Below are 24342 nucleotides of genomic sequence, written 5' to 3' on the forward strand. Positions count from 1 at the left end.
TAGTACCACGCATATTTGCTAATAGATTTGTAAGATTTGCTTGTAAAACCTCATCTTTTTGTTGAACTTTTTGTAATAATTGTGTAGCTGTCATATTTTGAAAGTGTGATCCTGAATTCAATATTTGTGCAACTCCATAACATAAAGTTGCTAGTTCACTTTCAAAGAGTAGCTGGAATTTGTATTCCACATTTTGTCGAAATCTGGGATCTTCAGAATACATTCGTAATGAGCGATATTCTGATGCTGATATTTGAATAGGTGTATCATTGTATCTTCCTCCTTTGCCAGTAGGAAAGAGTCGAAGAAAAGCACGTGCTTCTATACTTTTTTCCCATATGCTGATTGGTGATCCTTTTGTTTGACACATTTGGTACGTTTCCAGTGCATCTTCTATGGTGTCAGAGTGCAATGGATGAATTGTATAATGGTCTAAAGTGTTTGATATTGTAGCAGGATCTAGGACCTCAAATTGACCAGCTTCTTGTGTCTCTTGAATTATTTCAGTTGTATCTTTCAAGTTTTCTTCAATATTAATTTCTTTGTAATATTCATTATTCTCTTTAAGATATTGCAGGGCTTCTCTAACTTTATGTTGCCAAATTTGTTTGTCTTTTGTAGGTACTCCATTTACCAAGATAATTAAAGATTGTTGCATTGGACGTTGCACTCCTAGAGTGTGCACATTTTCTTTTAGATCTAATGGTAAATACACTACTTTTCCACGAATACCTTTCACTAATTCAAGGGAGGTAATTTTGCAGTTTTTGGTTGAAGGCGTATTATTGCTTGAAATGGGTGCACTGTTTGAATTATGATGCTCTCATATAAATTAAGTTGTTGAAGGGGTTTTGGTAGTGGATATAATTCCAAGTTATTTGTAATAGCAAGTGAAGGAGTTTGGTTGTTGTCAAGTTTTGTAGTGCAGTAACTGCAAAGTATTATGGGGTCAGTTATTTCGTATTTGTGTTCTGCTATAAGGTAGAGAGCTAATTCAAACCATTTAGAATCTTCATTGTCTTCTATTTTGTATGATAGGTCTACAGTTTTTGTGTTACTTTTATAAAAAGTTGTGCGGCAACATACACACACGTGGTTTGGTACTTCAGCTGAAGTACTTTCAAATGTTAGTATTTCTTTTTTGTATGTGTGTAGTGAAAGGTTGCCATGTGCAGAATTGTTACGAAGTTGGTTTACAGCTAATTCATCTTGTAAGTGGGTTTCACTTCCAAAATATTTTGTCTGGATATAGTCGATTTCTTCTAGTAGGTCTTTTGCTGGACCATGTAGAAGAATGTTATTTAAATTGGCTAGTGCTAAAGCAGGACTTTTAGCATAGTACAGTTTATAAACTAGATTACTTATACTTGCATGATGTGTTGATATCCTTTTGATATCATGGAAGGTTGTTTTGCAAGTAGGTCCTGTAATGCAGGCCAATGAATGTCCTTGTAGTCCTGTGTACTTGTGTACTGGACAAGCATCCATATTTTGCAGTAGTTTAATTTTGATTTTGTCTTTGCTTTTCACATATTGATTGAGGAATTGGCGTAAAGACTTGAATGTTACACCTTGACGTGCATGGCCATTTGTACACTAGATGTTCTGATTCAGTTGAATGGAGGGGTAAATCTACGTTTTCAGGCCATATTTTTGTAAGGAGTACTTCTTGTTCCATTATGGTATTATTAACTTTTTCATAACCTCGACCACTGCTATGTATGGCAATTGTATTTGTTTGCTTTTGTTTGTACGCTTCTTCATTAAAGTATGGTTCTGTGCTTGTAGTGTGACTCCATTCACCTCCACAGATATTTAAGAAGTTATTTCTGTTGACATTTCGTTTATTGAGAAGTCTTTTTTGTAATTTAGTTATTAGTTTTGTTAGTGGTTTCATTCTGTTTGACACTAAAATAAACTTTCTTTTGAGAAGAATTGCACTGTCTATCAATGCTTCTAAGATTACTTTCCTATGATAGGTTTGAAGTGTTGAACCGGGTTTCTCTCTTGTTTTTATAAGATTTTGAAGGACTTTGTGACAGAACATTTTGGCTAAAATACTTTTCTTGGTATGCTTACTTTGTACTATATCAAGATTTATAGAAGAAGTTTTATTTGTAGTGATAGTTGATTTTCTGTTAATTGTTTTTTGGGTTGTTTTACTTTTTGATAGAGGAGGCAAAGTTTTTGTACTAGAAACTTCTTCTGTTTCACTACATGACTACATTAGCTGTTGTGTTTCAACTTTTTTTACAAATTCTGCTATAGATGGATGTTTATGTTGGAGACTTTTCTTTTCATTTGCTCTACTTCTGCGTTCCTTTCTACGGAGTTGCTTTTTGGAAGGCATTCTTTAGGGTCTGTTGAAAAAAAATACAGAAGGTATGGGTTGGGGTGTTCTGCAATGCATGTGTGTTGTGTGCATGAGTGTTTGAGTAAGATGATAAAGATGTATGTAATGGTGTGTGATTGTGCATTGGGAAGTACAACTAATAGGGAAGGGTATTCTTGAATTAATGTGTTACTAAACTGGGGTACAGATGACAGAGAAAAGTAAGCCAGTGGTGTGAAGTAATTTTTTCACGGATTGCGCAGAGACAAATGTGGCTTCGTTCTTTAACATGTGGTCCACAAATGAAGAAAGCAAGGCGTAATGTTAATAAGGCTGTTTGTGCCTTCCTAAGAGATTTTGGCATGTCCTCTTTTCACAATGAAAATATTATGTTTCGTAGTACATACATTTTTCGCAGAGATGGAGTCCATCTTACTTATGCTGGCAATCAGATTTTTCTGAGAAATGTACAAAATGCATTGCGACCTTTTTTAGAAATACAGCATCCATTTTGAAGAAGGTGTTAAGTATTTATAATTTTTGACATGCAAACACCTCCCAAAGGCTCTTTTCAGAGCCACCACTTTCTCCCAGAGAAAAATGCAATGGTTACAATAGGGTAGCACCCCAATTTTTTTTTATGTTCACAAACTGTCCGCGGACTTTCAAGAAATACAAAGGACCCTGCTTTATTTATCTTCACTTCTATTTTTTAACTGTGAAAGGCGGCTCTGAAAAGAGCCTTATTTTTTTTGGATTTTTATACACGACACACTAGGAGAGGAGGGGAAAGGAGGGTAAAGGGGGGGACACCAACCACAGGGATAAGAAAGGGCAAGCGGAGAGAGGAAGATGTAGAGTGGGTTTTATTTGGGTAGTGAGCAGATCTTCTTGTGCTGTGAGACGATAGTCTCAAAAGCACCCCGAAGTTGCTCCCCCCTGCAGAATACTGTGTCACAGTACATACATACAACTGTGACCCTCGAAAGGTAAGGGTCATCAGAATTCTGTATGGCCTGTGAGGCAGCTTGAGTAAGACACTGTCCCACAGAGGTGTTCCTTGTGGTGACAGGATCAGAAACGGAGGATGAAGTAGAGGCAATCAACGTACTGCGCTCTTCGCAAGGTACAACCTGGCGAATGGCCCCAGTGTGGAATGAGTTGAGGTGTCGCTTCATGGTAGTGGTCCCAAAGCTATACGAACCATGCCTCCCACGACTGAGTACCATTTTGCACTCATTGCACGAGCCTTAGGACCATTCCCATGAATGGTAAACAACCGCCACATCCAAGAATCACGCCGAGGGTGGGTAGTAGGGATTTCCTCTACCGCATTCTCGTCATCCTCTTCTTCCTCCTCTGTATCCTCACTCCTGTTCCCCTCTTCAAGCCCTTGGGGAGATGGTGGTGGTGGACGGGGTGGGGGTGGTGCTGAGGCAGATGTAGCACCAGGTGGCAATAGTGGAGCCATGGATGTCATCCGCTTGGAGGTGGAAATCTTTTATAGGGGTGCTTCTACGCGGTTCGCGGACATGCGCGCCGTCCGCAAGACAGATCGAACACCAAAAAACGTTCAAAAAGTCACAAAAACTATGTGGAAATTTAGGATTAGTATGTGGGATTTGTGGTATGGTGAGTTTTTAATGAGAAATATTGTGGATTACTTGGAAATGTACTTTTAAACTGTGCGGGGACACGAACAGTGTCCGTATTTAGAACACGCGATGAGTGTGGGCGCAGTCACATGATTGCTTCGTGAGCATGATTCGCTAAGGAAGCGGCCGTCCGCAGGACACCCAATGTACGGACATTGTTTTGCCCATGCGCGTTGATGTTCTACGGACATGGTTCGGGTCCTGAACTAATTGAAAGTGCGTCACACGTAAAACGAACAGTTACGGACAGCCGTTTGTTCTTAGCACAGTTTAACTTACTTGCGAACAATACGGACAGACATAGCGTCCCCAGCACACCTCCATTTTCGTTTATTTACGAACAATTCAGGACACCACAAGTGTTCTTAGAACAGTTTCAACTTGCTAGCAAACACTACGAACAGGCTTACAGGGTAATTCATAGAATATCTCAGAAAAGTGTCGCAAGCGGCTGGCGCAGAGTGTCCGCGTGCGATTGTCTGCACCAGGCGCGTGCGCTAAAACTGATTTCCGCGCACAGCGTAATCATGGATTTTAGGCTCCCAAACCAGCCGTGGCGCAGAGTATCGCAGCGACCCTGCAGCAGCGCCAGTAACGCCCCCAAGAACGCCCTCACGCAAGGAAAAGCCATCAAAATCGCTAAATCATCGGAAAGCGCTGCGCTAACCCTGGACCAGTTTACAGGGCTGCCAATCAAGGAACGCAAAGCGGGTAACGTTTATATCAGGGGTACGCGGGAATTTTTACACGCGATTAGCCAGGGTACGTGTATTACAGGGGTACGCGGGAAGTTTTACACGCGATTGGCCAGGGTACGTGTATTACAGGGGTACGCGTGAAGTTTTACACGCAATTAGCCAGGGTACGTGTATTACAGGGGTACGTGGGAATTATCACACGCGATTTGTCTGGGTACGTGTATTACAGGGGTACGCGGGAAGTTTTACACGCAATTTGGCTGGGTACGTGTATTACAGGGGTGCGCAGGAATTATCACACGCGATTTGGCCAGGTACGTGTATTACAGGGGTGCGCGGGAATTATCACACGCGATTTGGCTGGGTACGTGTATTACAGGGGTGCGCGGGAAGTTACACACGCGATTAAGCTGGGTGGGTCCTCACAGGTGTTCCCTGTACACCCTCCACGGCCCCTGCAGGCAGCCCACAAAACAGGGAACTACCCTGCACACCTTCTCATGTCCCCCAGCACCCCCACCCCCCAGCACTGTGGGCCACCCTCCACCAGGCTCCCACTCATGTCCCCTTACACCCCCACCCCCCAGCAGTCATGGGGCAGCCTCCACCAGGCCCCCACTCATGTCCCCTTGCACCCCCACCCCCCAGCAGTCATGGGGCACCCTCCACCAGGCCCCCACTCATGTCCCCTATCACCCTCAGCCCCCAGCCACCAGGGGCAGCCTCCACCAGGCCCCCACTCATGTCCCCTATCACCCCCACCCTCCAGCAGTGAAGGGGCAGCCTCCACCAGGCCCCCACTCATGTCTCCCACCCCCCACGCCCCCAGCACTGAGGGGCACCCTCCACCAGGCCCCCACTCATGTCTCCCACCCACCCCACCCCCCAGCACTGTGGGGCACCCTCCACCAGGCCCCCACCCATGTCTACCACCACCCCCACCCCCCAGCAGTGCAGGGGCAGCCTCCACCAGGCCCCCACTCATGTCCCCTATCACCCCCACCCCCCAGCCACCATGGGCAGCCTCCACCAGGCCCCCACTCATGTCCCCTTGCACCCCCACCCCCCAGCAGTCATGGGGCACCCTCCACCAGGCCCCCACTCATGTCCCCTATCACCCCCACCCCCCAGCCACCAGGGGCAGCCTCCACCAGGCACCCACTCATGTCCCCTTGCACCCTCACCCCCCAGCAGTGCAGTGGCACCCTCTACCAGGCCCCCACTCATGTCTCCCACCACCCCCACCCCCCAGCCACCAGGGGCAGCCTCCACCAGGCCCCCACTCATGTCTCCCACCACCCCCACCCCCCAGCAGTGCAGGGGCAGCCTCCACCAGGCGCCCACTCATGTCTCCCACCAACCCCACCCCCCAGCATCCAGGGGCACCCTCCACCAGGCCCCCACTCATGTCTCCCACCACCACCACACCCCCAGCAGTGTGGGGCACCCTCCACCAGGCTCCCACCCATGTCTCCCACCACCCCTACCCCCCAGCCACCAGGGGCAGCCTCCACCAGGCCCCCACTCATGTCTCCCACCACCCCCACCCCCAGCACTGTGGGGCACCCTCCAGCAGGCCCCCACTCATGTCCCCTATCACCCCCACCCCCCAGCCACCAGGGGCAGCCTCCACCAGGCCCCCACTCATGTCTCCCACCACCCCCACCCCCTAGCACTGTGGGGCACCCTCCACCAGGCCCCCACCCATGTCTACCACCACCCCCACCCCCCAGCAGTGCAGGGGCAGCCTCAACCAGGCCCCCACTCATGTCCCCTCTCACCACCACCCCCCAGCCACCATGGGCAGCCTCCACCAGGCCCCCACTCATGTCCCCTTGCACCCCCACCCCCCAGCAGTCATGGGGCACCCTCCACCAGGTCCCCACTCATGTCCCCTATCACCCCCACCCCCCAGCCACCAGGGGCAGCCTCCACCAGGCACAAACACATGTCCCCTATCACCCCCACCCTCCAGCAGTGCAGGGGCAGCCTCCACCAGACCCCCACTCATGTCTCCCACCACCCCCACCCCCCAGCATCCAGGGGCAGCCTCCACCAGGCCCCCACTCATGTCTCCCACAACCCCCCACACCCCAGCAGTGCAGGGGAAACCTCCACCAGGCCCCCACTCATGTCTCCCACCACCCCCACCCCCCAGCCACCAGGGGCAGCCTCCACCAGGCCCCCACTCATGTCTCCCACCACCCCCACCCCCCAGCACTGTGGGGCACCCTCCACCAGGCCCCCACTCATGTCCCCCTGCACCCCCACCCCCCAGCAGTGCAGGGGCACCCTCCACCAGGCCCCCACTCATGTCTCCCACCACCCCCACCCCCAGCCACCAGGGGCAGCCTCCACCAGGCCCCCACTCATGTCTCCCACCACCCCCACCCCCCAGCAGTGCAGGGGCAGCCTCCACCAGGCCCCCACTCATGTCTCCCACCACCCCCCAGCATCCAGGGGCACCCTCCACCAGGCCCCCACTCATGTCTCCCACCACCCCCACCCCCCAGCAGTGTGGGGCAGCCTCCACCAGGCTCCCACTCATGTCACCCACCCACCCCACCCCCCAGCACTGTGGGGCACCCTCCACCAGGCCCCCACCCATGTCTACCACCACCCCCACCCCCAGCAGTGCAGGGGCAGCCTCCACCAGGCCCCCACTCATGTCCCCTATCACCCCACCCCCCAGCCACCATGGGCAGCCTCCACCAGGCCCCCACTCATGTCCCCTATCACCCCCACCCCCCAGCCACCAGGGGCAGCCTCCACCAGGCACCCACTCATGTCCCCTATCACCCCCACCCCCCAGCAGTGCAGGGGCAGCCTCCACCAGGTCCCCACTCATGTCCCCCTGCACCCCCACCCCCCAGCAGTGCAGGGGCAGCCTCCACCAGGCCCCCACTCATGTCTCCCACCACCCCCACCCCCCAGCCACCAGGGGCAGCCTCCACCAGGCCCCCGCTCATGTCTCCCACCACCCCCACCCCCCAGCAGTGCAGGGGCAGCCTCCACCAGGCCCCCACTCATGTCTCCCACCACCCCCACCCCCCAGCATCCAGGGGCACCCTCCACCAGGCCCCCACTCATGTCTCCCACCACCCCCACCCCTCCAGCAGTGTGGGACAGCCTCCACCAGGCTCCCACCCATGTCTCCCACCACCCCCCAGCCACCAGGGGCAGCCTCCTCCAGGCCCCCACTCATGTCTCCCACCACGCCCACACCCCAGCACTGTGGGGCACCCTCCACCAGGCCCCACCCATGTCTACCACCACCCCCACCCCCCAGCAGTGCAGGGGCAGCCTCCACCAGGCCCCCACTCATGTCCCCTATTACCCCCACCCCCCAGCCACCATGGGCAGCCTCCACCAGGCCCCCACTCATGTCCCCTTGCACCCCCATCCCCCAGCAGTCATGGGGCACCCTCCACCAGGCCCCCACTCATGTCCCCTATCACCCCCACCCCCCAGCCACCAGGGGCAGCCTCCACCAGGCACCCACTCATGTCCCCTATCACCCCCACCCCCCAGCCACCAGGGGCAGCTTCCACCAGGCCCCCACTCATGTCTCCCACCACCCCCACCCCTCCAGCAGTGTGGGACAGCCTCCACCAGGCTCCCACCCATGTCTCCCACCACCCCCCAGCCACCAGGGGCAGCCTCCTCCAGGCCCCCACTCATGTCTCCCACCACGCCCACACCCCAGCACTGTGGGGCACCCTCCACCAGGCCCCACCCATGTCTACCACCACCCCCACCCCCCAGCAGTGCAGGGGCAGCCTCCACCAGGCCCCCACTCATGTCCCCTATCACCCCCACCCCCCAGCCACCATGGGCAGCCTCCACCAGGCCCCCACTCATGTCCCCTTGCACCCCCATCCCCCAGCAGTCATGGGGCACCCTCCACCAGGCCCCCACTCATGTCCCCTATCACCCCCACCCCCCAGCCACCAGGGGCAGCCTCCACCAGGCACCCACTCATGTCCCCTATCACCCCCACCCCCCAGCCACCAGGGGCAGCTTCCACCAGGCCCCCACTCATGTCTCCCACCACCCCCACCCCCCAGCACTGTGGGGCACCCTCCACCAGGCCCCCACCCATGTCTACCACCACCCCCACCCCCCAGCCACCATGGGCAGCCTCCACCAGGCCCCCACTCATGTCCCCTTGCACCCCCACCCCCCAGCAGTCATGGGGCACCCTCCACCAGGCCCCCACTCATGTCCCCTATCACCCCCACCCCCCAGCCACCAGGGGCAGCCTCCACCAGGCACCCACTCATGTGCCCTATCACCCCCACCCCCCAGCCACCATGGGCAGCCTCCACCAGGCCCCCACTCATGACCCCTTGCACCCCCACCCCCCAGCAGTCATGGGGCACCCTCCACCAGGCCCACACTCATGTCCCCTATCACCCCCACCCCCCAGCAGTGTGGGGCAGCCTCCACCAGGCCCCCACTCATGTCCCCTTGCACCCCCACCCCCCAGCAGTGCAGGGGCACCCTCCACCAGGCCCCCACTCATGTCTCCCACCACCCCCATCCCCCAGCCACCAGGGGCAGCCTCCACCACGCCCCCACTCATGTCTCCCACCACCCCCACCCCCCAGCAGTGCAGGGGCAGCCTCCACCAGGCCCCCACTCATGTCTCCCACCACACCCACCCCCCAGCATCCAGGGGCACCCTCCACCAGGCCCCCACTCATGTCTCCCACCACCCCCATCCCCCCAGCAGTGTGGGGCAGCCTCCACCAGGCTCCCACCTATGTCTCCCACCACCCCCACCCCCCAGCCACCAGGGGCAGCCTCCACCAGGCCCCCACTCATGTCTCCCACCACCCCCACCCCCCAGCACTGTGAGGCACCCTCCACCAGGCCCCTACTCATGTCCCCTATCACCCCCACCCCCCAGCCACCAGGGGCAGCCTCCACCAGGCCCCCACTCATGTCTCCCACCACCCCCACCCCCCAGCACTGTGGGGCACCCTCCACCAGGCCCCCACCCATGTCTACCACCACCCCCACCCCCCAGCAGTGCAGGGGCAGCCTCCACCAGGCCCCCACTCATGTCCCCTATCACCCCACCCCCCAGCCACCATGGGCAGCCTCCAACAGGCCCCCACGCATGTCCCCTTGTACCCCCACCCCCCAGCAGTCATGGGGCACCCTCCACCAGGCCCCCACTCATGTCCCCTATCACCCCCACCCCCCAGCCACCAGGGGCAGCCTCCACCAGGCCCCAACTCATGTCTCCCACCACCCCCACCCCCCAGCACTGTGGGGCACCCTCCACCAGGCCCCCACCCATGTCTACCACCACCCCCACCCCCCAGCAGTGCAGGGGCACCCTCCACCAGGCCCCCACTCATGTCCCCTATCACCCCCACCCCCCAGCCACCAGGGGCAGCCTCCACCAGGCCCCCACTCATGTCCCCCTGCCCACAGGCCCTGACAATCCTCAAGCATGTGCCTCATGGCCAGCCACCACAGCCCAAAGACACAACCAAGTATTACATGTGCCCATGATACTACTCCAATGGAAACAATGTAAATCAACACATGTGTCTCACACACACACAATGGTTGCAAGTGAACCTGAAAACCCATATCATGACATGCATGAAAACAATGAGATGAAACCACACATTGAAGAATTAAATAGTCCAAATAATGTATTAAAAACAACAGCAATGGCAATCAAAATTAACCAAAATACACAAGTAAAAAAATAACAAAATTAAGCTGGCTATCCCTTTTCAAATTAAAATCAATAAATGATAATCCAAAAAAATATCTTCCAAAGTTCAAGTCCATGAAAAAGAAATGAAGGGAAAAAAGAAAAGAAAACCATTGCTCCATGGGAAAAAATATTCATAGTAAAAGAAATATCCAAATCCAAAGTCCAACTATGTACAAAGTATTCAGGGTCCATCATCCCAAGAGAAGAAACGAAACCTACCAATGGAAAATGGAACTATATACAAAAGGTGGAGCAGTGTCCGTCGACTCCAAATAAAAAAGAACTACAAAGGAAACCTATCACTAAATAACTATATACAATGGCGGCGGGCCAGTCCAGCGGCTCACTTAGTGGTGTTCCGGGCCAGGGCATCATCGAACTCCTCGTCTATGTCCCGGAGGCAGTCCTGTTCCATGTCCCCGAGGGTCCGCAGGGACGCCGACATGTTCACCTCCAACTCCCTGCGGATTGCCTCGAGGCACTCGGCCCGCCTCAGGGCCCTCCGCATGGAGTTCTCCGCCCTGACCATAGTGAGCCGCACCTCTTCTGCCTGATGTCGCTCCACATCTATGGCGTGGCCCAACCACTGCCACATGGAAGACACTTCCCGTCCAGGGTCCTTCTGCCTTCCGGCCGATGCCTGCCCCTCCGATGTTGAAGGCCCCAAGCTATCGTGGCTCCCACCTACAGCCTCCTGCTGCTGCAGCTGCTGCTGTCCATGTGCCCTGTCCGATGGTGCCTGCACATCCTCCAACAGCTGGGGTGCAGTCGTTGATGTGGCCACCCCTGCTGGACGTCCGACTCCCGACTGTGGCAGAGATCTGTTGTCCACCAGCCTGGCCGCACGGTCGGAGGCAGCTCCACAGGGCACCCAGGTGACACATGGGTGGGAAGATGGCATGGAGGACGACTGGGGCATAGGGGGTTCTGTGGAGAAGGGGGTCGGAACAAGGTCCAGGAAACTGAGGAATCCAGCCCTGGTGAGCTGTCCCAGTGGGTCAACGCGGTCAACGAGCCATGCGAGAAGACGTGCAGTCTCATCATGAAAAGACTGCAGGTCAGCTCGCATGGCCCGTTGACGCAACGCCACCCCACCCTGGACAGGCTCAACCTGGTGCAGGATAGCCACATCCGCAGGGAGAGGAAGGGCAGGTGTTGTAAGCCAATCCTCTCCCTGAGAACGGGTCTGGAGGTAGGCATCCCCGCTGGTGCAAGATGATGCAGTGACAGGAGCAGGGACAGAATTGCACACTGGCACCTTCCCGGCGGCCTGTGCTGCCTCCTGTCCCTGATCCTGCACTGCACCACTAGCACCAGTGGAATCCCCACCTCCAGACCCCGCCACTGTCGCTTGCACGGCCTCCTCCTCCACCAAACCCCCCACCAACCTGGATGACTCCATGCCATCTTCCTTTGTTGGGCCCTGTGGGGTCCCAGCTGCCCCTTCTGCTGCCGAGGAGTCCAACTTCAACCTCCGCCTCTTGGACCTCCCCTCGGCAGCTGCGGCCTGGGACGCGCCACCGGACTCCTCACTCCCCGACGAGATCACAACCTGGGAGGGGATCCGGGCCGTGCGTCTCCAGCTGGTGGTGCGACCCCTGCCGCTGTGCTCCACAGCACCTTCTCCGCCCTCTTCATCAGTTGACGCTGCAGACAGGGAGAAAGAAAACACAGGCATCAGGGCACCGTAAAATGGACTCATACACACATGACAGTTATACATGGGTGGCATTGGTAAACCTCAGACATGGCATCACAATCCCCAACACACATGTCATTTCAACTTGCACACATAAGCCATACCGCAGCCATATTGCAACAGCCAGCACCATCCATTCACATACAACAGCATGAGCAGCCAAAGGTCATCCACACATCACATGCAACATAGGGAGTACACTACACATGCACACACAACACCAAATTTGCATGCATGTGTACACCTCCGCCAACTGTCGCAGTGTTTTGATCGACATCCATGTCACACCTGACAATCATTCCTCCACATCCTGTGCCATGCAAGCCCACACACACAAGCACCATCCATGTGTCACACATGAGACCCCTCGCATGTGTCACCCTCACGGCCCTGTACACCCCCCCCTACTTGGCTACATAAAAATACATGTTCAACCCGCACACTCCTGGCACACCACCACACGCACAGCTTACAATCAGTATGCATGTACACTTACCGCTCGACTCCAGACGGGTCTGCTTCTCAAGGACCTGGATGTGGAGCGCTGGGGATATGCGTTCCAGGACCCTCATCTGATCTTCCGACAAGTGGCCCCGGCGCCCCTTAGCATCCGCTGGCTTCAGGAGGCGCCGGGCCTTGTTGAGGGTTCTGAACCTGAAGTCCTCCCAGCGCTTCCTGACACGTTCGTAGTCGCGGACTGCCACCTCCTCCGCGTTGATGGCAGTCACGATGTCCATCCAGATCCGAGTCCGTCCTTCCTTGTCGGCGCGCAACCTTCCGAAGAGGGCATCATACTGCCCCAGGACATGCTCCACCAGGACACCAACTTCGGTGGCAGTGAAGCTGGTGCCCCTCTGCCTCCTTGGCCGGGGGTTGCCACTGGAGCCAGATGTTGCAGTGCCCGACATGGCAACCCGAGAGGCAGGAGTGGGTGGGCAACTGGGTCCTGGGGCTGGGCTGTGGGGCGATGGAAAAGCAGTCGGGAGTCTTTGGTTCCAGCAGGGGTGGTCACAGCAACAGCACCCCTGGCTGATGTGCAGGCAGCAAATGGCAGGGCACGTGGGCAGCAGGCAGTCAGGCAGCAGCAGATGGCAGGTGGGAGCGTGCTCAGGGCTCTGGGGGGCAGTAATTTGGCCTTCTGGGCAGGAGCGTGGTCTTCCGTGTGTGAACGCGTGGCCAGCTTGATACGGAGTGATTTTGCATGTGAAAATCCAACACGTCTGCGTGTAATTCGAGGAAAGGCCCTTAGCGCGTAAACGCGTCACCAGCGTATGCGCGTCTATGAAGTCACGTGCACGTTGAATAGGGCACATGTTGGAAATGTTGCGTGTTAAAAAAATGAAAGACACGTCCGTGTGTCAAAGCGTGTAATTGGTGGAAATGGCCTTAGCGCGTACACGCGGAAGTTACAAAGCGTGTAATTGGTGGAAATGGCCCTACACGCAGAAGTGACAATGCGTGTAATTGGTGGAAATGGCCTTAGCGCGTACACGCGGAAGTGAGAAAGCGTGTAATTGGTGGAAATGGCCCTACACGCAGAAGTGACAAAGCGTGTAATTGGTGGAAATGGCCTTAGCGCGTACACGCGGCAGTGACAAAGCGTGTAATTGGTGGAAATGGCCCTACACGCAGAAGTGACAAAGCGTGTAATTGGTGGAAATGGCCCTACACGCAGAAGTGACAAAGCGTGTAATTGGTGGAAATGGCCCTAGCGCGTACACGCCGCGTAAGTGACGCTGGACGTGCGGGCCTGCATAAAAGGTACGTGTAGAACACCATTTCCTTGTACGTGCTTTTCGTGGAGAGCAAGTGGGTGAATTCTGTACTTCTTGTCGTTTCACACGCGATTTACTTCAAAGCGTTTCAAGTTCGTACTCCCTGTTACCTCTGACAGCTTTTTCTCTTTTTTCTCTTTTTCTGGTTTTCCTGGGCCTGTTCCCTCAAACAGTGTTCCCTTCTACTGTTGTCCTGTCTCCTCAGCCAGCGTACAAATCTTCTTTTGGCGGGGGTGTTGCCAACCAAACGCGCTTCTTTTTCACGCTCTTTTTCCTGGCAGACGGTGAGTCACGCACGTACCTAACATCTGTGCTTGCCCCGTGTGTAGCCTACACCTTCAGAGGTCATTCTAGGCTGCGTGTGACACGCATACGTTCATTCTTGTGTTACTGGGTGCCACAGCGTAGTGCAGGTTTTTTTTTCCGCACACGTGGTCTAGGAGGGGTTGCGTGCACGTCATCTCCCTTTTTTGGGCTTCCTGTGCGTTGCGTGACCCGTCATCTTTCCCCAGGGGTCACATTCAGCCTTGCTAGAGCACTAGGGTACAATTACCATCTGGTACCCAACCCCTTTGACCCCCAATTGCCCAGGACAATAGTTTACAGCCACTCCCATACGCACATTAACATCAGTGCCATGGTTGGGAGGCGAGGAATCCGTAAGGGTGGCAAAGGTGGACAAGCCACAAGTGGTGGCCGTGGTGGATCCGGTAGGGGACGTGGTCGTTACTTGCAGGGTGACCCTTTCCCCCCAATGTGTGGAGGACCAGTCAAGGGCACCCATAATCCCCCCCCTGGTTGAGGCTGATGTGGCTGACACCATCCCTGCTCAGCCCTTGTTGGACCAGCCCATTGTGGCACCAGACCTGGCTGACTCCATGGCTGACTTCCAGGTCAGCAGGCCTATGACACGTGCGCCGGTGCACGTTGATGTCATCAGACCACTTGGATCAGGGGCAGCAAGGTCATCTGCTGCCCCAAGTAGGCAGGGTGGAGAGGCTGCAGGGGCAGCTGCGGCTCCATCCACCCCAGCTCTCACACACCCATCCAGGACAGTGTCGGTCCTAGTCCATCCTGCTGACATTCCCCCTGACACCATTACACTTGAGCCAATGCCTGCACCAACTCCCATGCTGAGTGTGCAATCCCACACTCCTGATACAGAGTCCACCAGGGCTCCTGCCCCTAGTGTCCAGAGCGGTGTAGGACACTCAGGATCACCGACACCTTCCAAGCGGAAGAGGAAGAGTGCTCGTACGGCACAGGCTGATGCCCAGACATGGCTACACAGTCCGGCCCGTCGAGGAAGCCCAGCTTCACGGATGCCGAACTGAATGCACTTGTCGAGTATGTGTCCGCACATGATAACGAGATGGTCATTGTTGCAGGATCCAAGACCACACCTGCACAACGCCAGGCACACTGGCAGACCGTTGCGGACATCGTAAGTGCCCTTGGACTCGTGAGGCGCACAGCCAATGATTGCTATAAGCGCTGGAATGACCTAAAGCTCAGGGCAAAGAATAAGCTGGCCTCAAGTCATGCCGCAACTCTAGTGACTGGAGGTGGGTCTCCAGTAGAAGACATGGAACTCACTCCACATGAGTCAGTCGCTGGGACCTACGTCACAGAGGAACAGATCCAAGGCGTGGGAGATCTGCCTGATTATGAGGCATTGTCCGGTGAGTGCACATGCATGTGTGTGTCATCCATGTGCATGGTGTGTGTGTGAGGGCTTCTGTTTGTGTGCCAGGTGAGGGTGTGTACGCCTGAGTCATTTGGGTCACCCATGTGCTTCATGCAATACATTCTGCGCAGCAGCATTTGGCCATAGCAGTATCCCTTCTGCCAACAGTAGACATATAGCCCAACAGCACGCCAGTTGCCCTTGAAGTGTCACCTTGCACCAACATTGTTGCTTATTTTTCACTGTTCATTCAGGCAGATTGTTTGCATTCCACCACTTTCACTAGGCATTTCTCAGTCCTCTAGTCACATGTCTGACATGGCTATGGTAAAGTGGAGTGACTTTGTTACCTGGATATCATTTCTTTAGACATGTCCCTGTGCAATCGGACCATTTTGGACTGGCAGCTTCAGGTGAAAAATCAGACCTGTTTGAATTAGAAAAGCTATTACATGAGGGAACCGGACTGAATGAATAAGTGCTGCCCTCCTCTCCATCTTTACTCAATAGCAATGGTACATGCCATCTGTGTGATGGCATGTGTATTTCACCTGGCAATCACAGGCCAATGTGTGATGCCACTGCTAGGCAGCATGCAGCAAATGTGTTCATCTTCCATCTTGGTGTCATCAATGTGTGCCATTTGCCTCCCCTTCATACGCAGTGAGGGTGCATGCATGGGAGGGTTTTAGTCATGTGGGACATGTGTCAATCAAGTACTGGTTCTGTTGCTTCTCAGCCCTCATTGTGTGCCATGGTGCTAATGCCTGTTTCCATTTGTTTGCTTTTATGTCTTTGCAGGGGAAGACACACCTGATACTGCTGGGGTTGTGGAGATGGTGCAGACCCAGGAGGGGTCCGAGGGCCGACCGACCACCAGTGAGGGACGTGGTGTGGTGGTGGGTGAGAACCCACAACTGCTGCAGGTCGTGCTCTCAAGGGGTGTCTCTGGCTGCACCTCCCCCGAGCTGTACTCAGGTGTTGATTCGGATGATGAGACCTACATGCCGTCGCAGGTGAGTGTTCCTGGGAGGGATTCTGTTCTGTCCCACCCACCTGCACCAGGGTCAGAACCCTCAATGGGGATGTCAGTGTTGGCAGGTATGCCTTTGGTGGTTACGGATGCAGGGTCACACTCCGCGACATCTGATCCTGTTCCTGGGCCAGCAGATCAGAGGGGGAATGCAGTCTTGCAGCCTCAGGCAGTGCCGGCACAGCAAGGCGCAGTTCGCCTTGCCCCAGACAGGTGTGGTGCCCGCCGACATGGTGGCCGTACGCCACCTGGCAATACCGCATGGGAGCAATCCATTTACGGTATGGCAACCCAACAGGCAGCATCATCAAAGATGATGGCTCAGGCCATGGATAGGGTGGCCACTTCCGTTGTCCCCCCCGAAAGGCTGATGGAGCGACTACAGCAGGCAACCGACTCCATCTGCCAGTCACACAGGGAGGACATGTTGGCGTCCAACAGGGACAGGCGGGCGGCACTGGCGACTCTGCAGGAAGCCATCTCCATAGAGTCCCAGGGCCACAGGGAAGCCCTGAGGCTGGAACTCCTTCACCTCAGGACGACTCTTGGTGAGCTTGAGGCTTCAACAAACCGAAGGACAGAACAGCAGCTGGAGCGTCTCACCCGTACGCTCTCAGCTGAGATGCAGGCAACTAGGGCGGAGGTCCGGGCATCCTGTGAGTTGTTGCATGGGGACCTCCGCACACTCATCCTCCAGAACGAGACCTACCACACCCGCATGCTTGCAGCCATGGAGGAACAGACTAGGGCCTTGCGTGGGCTGCCTCCCATAGTGCAACCACCTCCGGATGCAGCTGCACAGGGTGATAATAGGACAGCAGTGATACTCCCACAATAGGGTAGGCGTGTGGGCCATGAGCCCATGGAGGTGTTTTTTTTTCGCAAGATCCACACAGGTGGGTTTTGGTGTGCACCCTGTCCTCGGACCTCCTGGGTGGCCTCCCCAACCCCCCCCCCCCCGGGCCCATTAATGGCCATTTTTGATTTTTTTTTTTTTCTTTTTGGGACAATGTGTTGCCTTGTGTGGCTCCCGTGGGCATACGCTGCATTGTGGCTGGGCACATGCAGGCTTGTCATGTATTTGGTTCAGATGCTTGGGTTTATGTCACACACACCCCTCCTGCTTCCCGTTTCCATGGGCTTGCAAAGGGTATTCCCAAGTGACATTGACGTACATGGTGACATTGGACTCCCACTACATGTGTGGGCAGTCTAGTCAATACTGTGTATACATTCCTACTGCATATTGCTGTTGTGTTGTACACTGCATGTTGCATTGATGTGTAACTCATCATCCGTGTCTACCTCCTAATTTGCAGGTCCTTTCCTCATGTCTACACAAGGCCCTCTACTTTGGATATGGGGTCCATGTTGGCAGCAGTGCACCTACAACTCTACATGGCGGCAACACCATACAGTTGGAAGTGGTGGGAGTGCAGGCATTTCCAGGTGGTGAGATTACTAATTCCTTACATTCGTAATGTCATGTTAATGGTAGATTTGAGGGTCAGTAGATGATAAGTGTTTTTGCTAAATACCTGCTCAAGTGTGTTGTTGGTCCTGCATTACTGTGAACATTTCAGGTGTCGCGAGTTTCAATTAGGGACACTGTACATTGTGACACTTGTGTCATGTTGTGGGGATTACTTTGTTTACCTGCACATGGCATGGTGTGTCGTGTGGCGGTGCTGGGGATGGTTGGGTGACATGGCACTGTCCTCATGTTGCATTTTGCAAGTGGGTGTTCATTTTAGCTGCATGAATGTGTTTTTTCACGAAACTGCATTGGTGGTGTCTGTGTAGGTAGGGATGCACACATTGTAACACTTCCAGGTGAACAATCTCAGGCTGATATGGTTTTGACGGTTGATTCTCCAGACATTCAGGATCGGTGTCAGGTTGAGTCATCATTGATTGTCAGATGGTATGTGCCAGGGCAGTGTGCACTCCACAGGGGTGTGATTTCTATGTGAAGTAATTAACCACTAGCTGTGTACGGGCTGCCTCCCCCCGTGCCCTTTCCCCTCCCATGCGCAGCAGGCGTGCATGTGGTTGGGGATGTGGGGGCACCACCATGTCCACAGGCAGGCCCCGGCGTGTTGCAACGTTGTGCAGGACACATGCTGCCACTATGATCCTGCACACTACTGGGGGAGCGTATAACAGCTGCCCGCCAGAACGGTCAAGGGAGCGAAAGCGTGACTTAAGCACTCCAAATCTGCGCTCCACTATGCCCCGGGTTGCAATGTGGGCTGTGTTATATCTTACCTCGGGTGGCGTGGTGGGGTTCCAAATTGGCGTCATCATGTGGGGGCTGAGAGGGTAGGCACTGTCCCCTGTGGAGGTGGTGATTGGTATCATTGGTGGGGTTGTGACCTTGCTCAGTATCTGACATGCATGCATGTGCAGTGGCATTCATACTCACCAAGCAGCCATGTATCGCCATGCCGCCCAGCTTCTAGGTCCCGGCTTAGGGTGGACATTCGGTAAATGCTGTCGTGGGTGGACCTGGGATAGTTGGCATATACTGAGGTGATGATTCCCTTGGCATTACATACTACCTGCACGTTGATGGAATGCCAGTGCTTGCGGTTCCTATAGATGTGCTCAGATGCCCTGGGGGGACGTAGAGCCACATGGGTGCAGTCGATGGCACCTAGCACTTTGGGGAATCGTGCCACACCGTAAAAATACAGGGCGGCAGCATGCCTTTCTGCTTGTGCTCTGGCCAGGTATATGTGCCTGCGGACTGATGGGCGTGCAGTGATGATGTTCAAGACCTGGTGTAGGCAGCGTGACTGCGTGGCCTATGACACCCCACCCACTATGGCACTTGTCCGCTGAAATGATCCAGTGGCTAAGAAGTGCAGTACATTGAGGACCTTCTCCAGGGGGCTGAGTGCTTGGGAGCACAGGGTGGGTGATGTGATGTCATCCACCCACTCACTCACCAGGTCCAGTATTATGTGTGGTGGAAACCTGTACCTCCCATACACCTGGTCATCAGGCATCCCGAAAAGGCTGGTTCTGGGTGTGAATATTCTGGCCCTGACTATCCTCCTCCTCCTCCTTTGGTAGCCCACGGCCACTGCTGCTAGGAACGGTATATTCATCCTGGCGTCTGAGCTTGTTTTTTTTTTGCGCGCAAATTTATGCGTCGCGGGTCGACGTATGCCTGCTTCCTACTGGCGTACGTGTTTCTTTGCGCGTGTTGTAGGCGAGCGTGTGAAACTTCCCGCGCACCCCTGAAATCCAGTACCCAGGCCAATAGCATGTGGAAATTCCCGCGCACCCCGGAATACACGTGCGCTGATGTACTTGCGTGTGAAACTTCCCGCGCACCCCTGAAATCCAGTACCCAGGCCAATAGCGTGTGGAAATTCCCGCGCACCCCGGAATACACGTGCGCTGATGTACTCGCGTGTGTAAGTGCCCGCGCACCCCTGAAATACACGTACATAGGCCAATCGCATGTACGCGCACTTTTGTCCAATTACACGCGATGACACTCTGACGTGCAGTCTTTCCACGTGTGCTCCGTCATCACGTGCTATGAGGGAAACACCCGTGCGGGTCACGTCACAGACACGCTTATGCGCTGAGGGCCTTTGGTCCAATAGAATCGCGTATGCGTGCTGACGCGCTTACGCGCTAAGGGCCTTTCCTCAAATTTCACGCTGACATGCAGGATTTTCACGTGCCAAATCACTCCGTATCAAGCTGGCCACGCGAAAACACACGGAAGACCACGCTCCTGCCCAGAAGGCCGAATTACTGCCCCCCAGTGCCCCGAGCAGCCTCCCACGTGCCATCTGCTGCTGCTGCCTGCCTGCCTGCCTGCCTGCTGCCACCGTGCCCTGCCATTTGGTGCCTGCACATCAGCCATCTGCAGGGGTCCAGTTGCTGTGTCCACCCTGCTGGAACTGAAGACTCCCGACTGGGATAACATCACTCCACAGCCCAGCCCCAGGATCCAGTTGCCCACCCACTCCTGCCTCTGGGGTTGCCATGTCGGGCACTTCCACATCTGGCACCAGTGGCAACCCCAGGCCAGAGGGGCAGAGGGGCACCAGCTTCACTGCCACTGAAGTTGGTGTCCTGGTGGAGCATGTCCTGGGGCAGTATGATGCCCTCTTTGGATCGTCCCGCGCCAGCAAGGAAGGACGGGAGAGGATCTGGGCCGACTGTGTGGTTGCCATCAACGCGGAGGGGGTGGCAACCCGCGACGTCCAGAAGATCAAGAAGAGCTGGGAGGACTTGAGGTCCAGGACCCTCGTGAAGGCCCGGCGCCTCGTGGAGGGGGGCCGGGGCCGCATGAGTTCCATCCAGATGAGGGTCCTGGAACACGTACGCCCAGCGCTCCACGCCCAGATCCTTGAGAGGGAGACCCATCTGGAGTTGAGCGGTAAGTGGCCAAGCATTGCTGTGTGAGACATGGCATATTGCGGTGTGCTGGTTGTCTGATACTTGCCTGTATGTGTGACATAGGCCATGTATGCATGTATGTGTGCAGGGACATCATGGTAATGCATGTGCGACCAGTGATGTGTGAACCACATGGTTGTTGCATGTGTTTAAATGCGACATGGGGAGCCCGATGCAGATTTTACACATGAGGGCATGCCAGTCTCTGTTCCTGGACATGGGTGGGGGTGAGGGATGGGTGCTGATGCCAGGTACATATATGGTAGCCATGTCTGTGTGCCTGACTTGCGTGTCTGTGACTTGTGAATGCCATGGATGCATGACACATGTGTGTGACAATGCACAGATTCACTGATGTAGCCTAGTTATCCTTGTATCCGCTGTGTTTGGGGTGTATGAGGCCAGATGGATGTGACTGAGGTGTACTGTGTGCATGTGATAGGCATGACCCATGATGCATGTGAGTTCCATATCATTGTATGTTTCAAGAGTCCATTGGACATGTATGGAAATGTCCATGGCATGCACAATGCCTGTTACTGTGTGTGTTTTGCCTGGACTGACCCATGTGTTGTGGAGTGACATGATGGAAGTGTACTTTGACAATGGTACTCATCTGCTATTGCTTCCTGTCTAGGGGACCATTGAACAGTACCCTGATACTTGTGTTCTATGTCTCCCTCTACGCAGCGGCTAGTGAAGAAGAGGGCGGAGACGGCGCTGTGGAGCAAGGCAGCGGGGATGCCCCCACGGCTGCAGCGGAAGGGGTGGGTGAGCCCCCACAGGGGCCTGCTACGGCGGAAGACGGTGAGGAGCCATCCAGGTTGGTGGTTTCCACAGAGGAGGAGGAGGCCGCCACTGAGGCACACATGGGGCTTGGTGGGGGCATCCCTGCTGGTGCAAGTGGTGCAGTCCAGGGGCAGGGGCAGGAGGCAGCACAGGTCACCGTGGAGGGGCCTGTGCATGTCGCTGTCCCTGACCCTGTGAGTGCACCACCATGCACCAGCAGGGATGCCCCGTCCCAGGCCCGTCCGCAGGTAGAGGGGATGTCCATGTCACCTCACTCCCCTCCACCTGCGGACGAGGGGACCCGTGGCCGTATGGAGAAGGTCCTGATTGGGGTCGCGATGCGCGCGGGTGCAATTCGTGATGACGTGCGTGCTTCCCGGGAGGAGCACGCACGTCATCATGAAGAGCACCGTGCCGACGTGGCCCAATTGGGATCTTCCATGTTCGGGGGTTTCCTGCATGTGTCGGCCAATCTGGCGGCCCTCTCCTCCTCTGTGGAGGCTATACGCCGGTCGTTCTCCTTGCCGTCTTCCGGCCCAGATGCCACCAGGGCCCCCTGTGGACCTGCCCTGACCAATGCAGCCAGCTTGGTGGGGATCCCATCCCTGCCACAGTCGGAAGTCGGAGGTCCAGCAGGGGTGGACACCACAGCAACTGTACCCCAGCAGATGGAGGATGTGCCGGCATCATCAGGCAGGGCACGTGCACGACGGCGTCGGTGGATTCCATCAGCCTGGATGCCGTCGTGCTGGCAGAGGCAGTTGCGTCGGAGGCAGCAGCAGAGTCAAAGTGGGAGGCATCATGGCTCGGGGCCATCAACATCGGAGGGGCAGGCATCGGCCGGAGGGCAGGAGGACCCAGGACAGGAAGTATCTTCTGTGTGGCTGCGGTTGGGCCAGCACATAGGTGCGGAGCGGCGGCGGGCGGAAGAGGCGCGGCTCACGATGGTCAGGGCGGAGAACTCCATGCGGAGGGCCCTGAGGCGGGCCGAGTGCCTCGAGGCAATCCGCAGGGGGTTGGAGGAGCAGATGGCGTCGTCCCTGCGGATCCTCGGGGCCATGGAACAGGACCGCCTCCGGGACATAGACGAGGAGTTTGATGATGCCCTGGCCCGGAACACCACGGTGTGAGCCGCTGGACTTGCCCGCCGCCTTTGTATATAGTTCTTTAGTTTTAGGTTTCCTTTGTTTCTTCTTATGATTTGGAGTCGACGGACACTGCTCCACTTTTTGTATATAGTTGCATTTTAGTTAGGGTTTTTTGTAGGTTTCCTTTGTTCAGTTGGGCTCATGGACCCTTGGATGTTTTGTACATAGTTCTTCATTGGATTGTTTATTTTTTGTTTTATTTATTCACCATGGAGCAATGGTCTTTGCATTTATTTTTCTCTCTCTGATTGATTTTATTTTTAATGTGACTTTGGACAACATTTTTTTGGATTTGGATTTGTATTTTTTATTTTTTTGGACGGACATGCAGCTTATCTTTTTTTCATTGCCATTGTAGTTTGTTTCATTTCATTTGCATTCAATTTTTTTTAATACAAATTTTTGTTTTCATACTTCACTGTGTGGTATCATCTCATTGGTTTCATGCATGTCATGTTGGGTGTTTTCCCATTCAATTGCAACCATTGTGTGTGACGGACATGGGTTCATTTGCTTTATGAACAATGGGGGTGTAACATGTAATTTCCATTTCAATGAAATGGTGAATGGAATGGGTTACTTGCTAGGGCCTTTTGGCTGTGGTGGCTGACCATAATGCACATGATTGGGGATTGTGAGGACCTGGGTGCAGGGGGACATGAGTGGGGGCCTGGTGGAGGGTGCCCCTGCACTGTTGGGGGGTTTGGGTGCAGGGGGACATGATTGGGGGCCTGGTGGAGGCTGCCCCTGGTGGCTGGGGGGTGGGGGTGGTGGGAAACATGAGTGGGGGCCTGGTGGAGGGTACCCCACACTGCTGGGGGAGTGGGGGTGCAGGGGGACATGAGTGGGTGCCTGGTGGAGGGTGTGCCTGCACTGCTGGGGGGTGGGGGTGGTGGGAGACATGAGTGGGGGCCTGGTGGAGGGTGCCCCTGCACTGCTGGGGAGTGGGGGTGCAGGGGGACATGAGTGGGGCCCTGGTGGAGGGTGCCCCTGGATGCTGGGGGGTGGGGGTGGTGGGAGACATGAGTGGGGGCCTGGTGGAGGGTGCCCCTGCACTGCTGGGGGGTGGGGGTTCTGGGGGGCATGAGTGGGGGCCTGGTGGAGGGTGCCCCTGGTGGCTGGGGGGTGGGGGTGGTGGGAGACATGAGTGGGGCCCTGGTGGAGGGTGCCCCTGGATGCTGGGGAGTGGGGGTGGTGGGAGACATGAGTGGGGGCCTGGTGGAGGGTGCCCCTGCACTGCTGGGGGGTGGGGATGCAGGGGGACATGAGTGGGGGCCTGGTGGAGGGTGCCCCTGGTGGCTGGGGGGTGGGGGTGGTGGGAGACATGAGTGGGGGCCTGGTGGAGGGTGCCCCTGGTGGCT

This window comes from Ambystoma mexicanum, chromosome 6p (assembly GCF_040938575.1).
Source record: "Ambystoma mexicanum isolate Mex_15411 chromosome 6p, UKY_AmexF1_1, whole genome shotgun sequence".
Lineage (NCBI taxonomy): Eukaryota > Metazoa > Chordata > Amphibia > Caudata > Ambystomatidae > Ambystoma > Ambystoma mexicanum.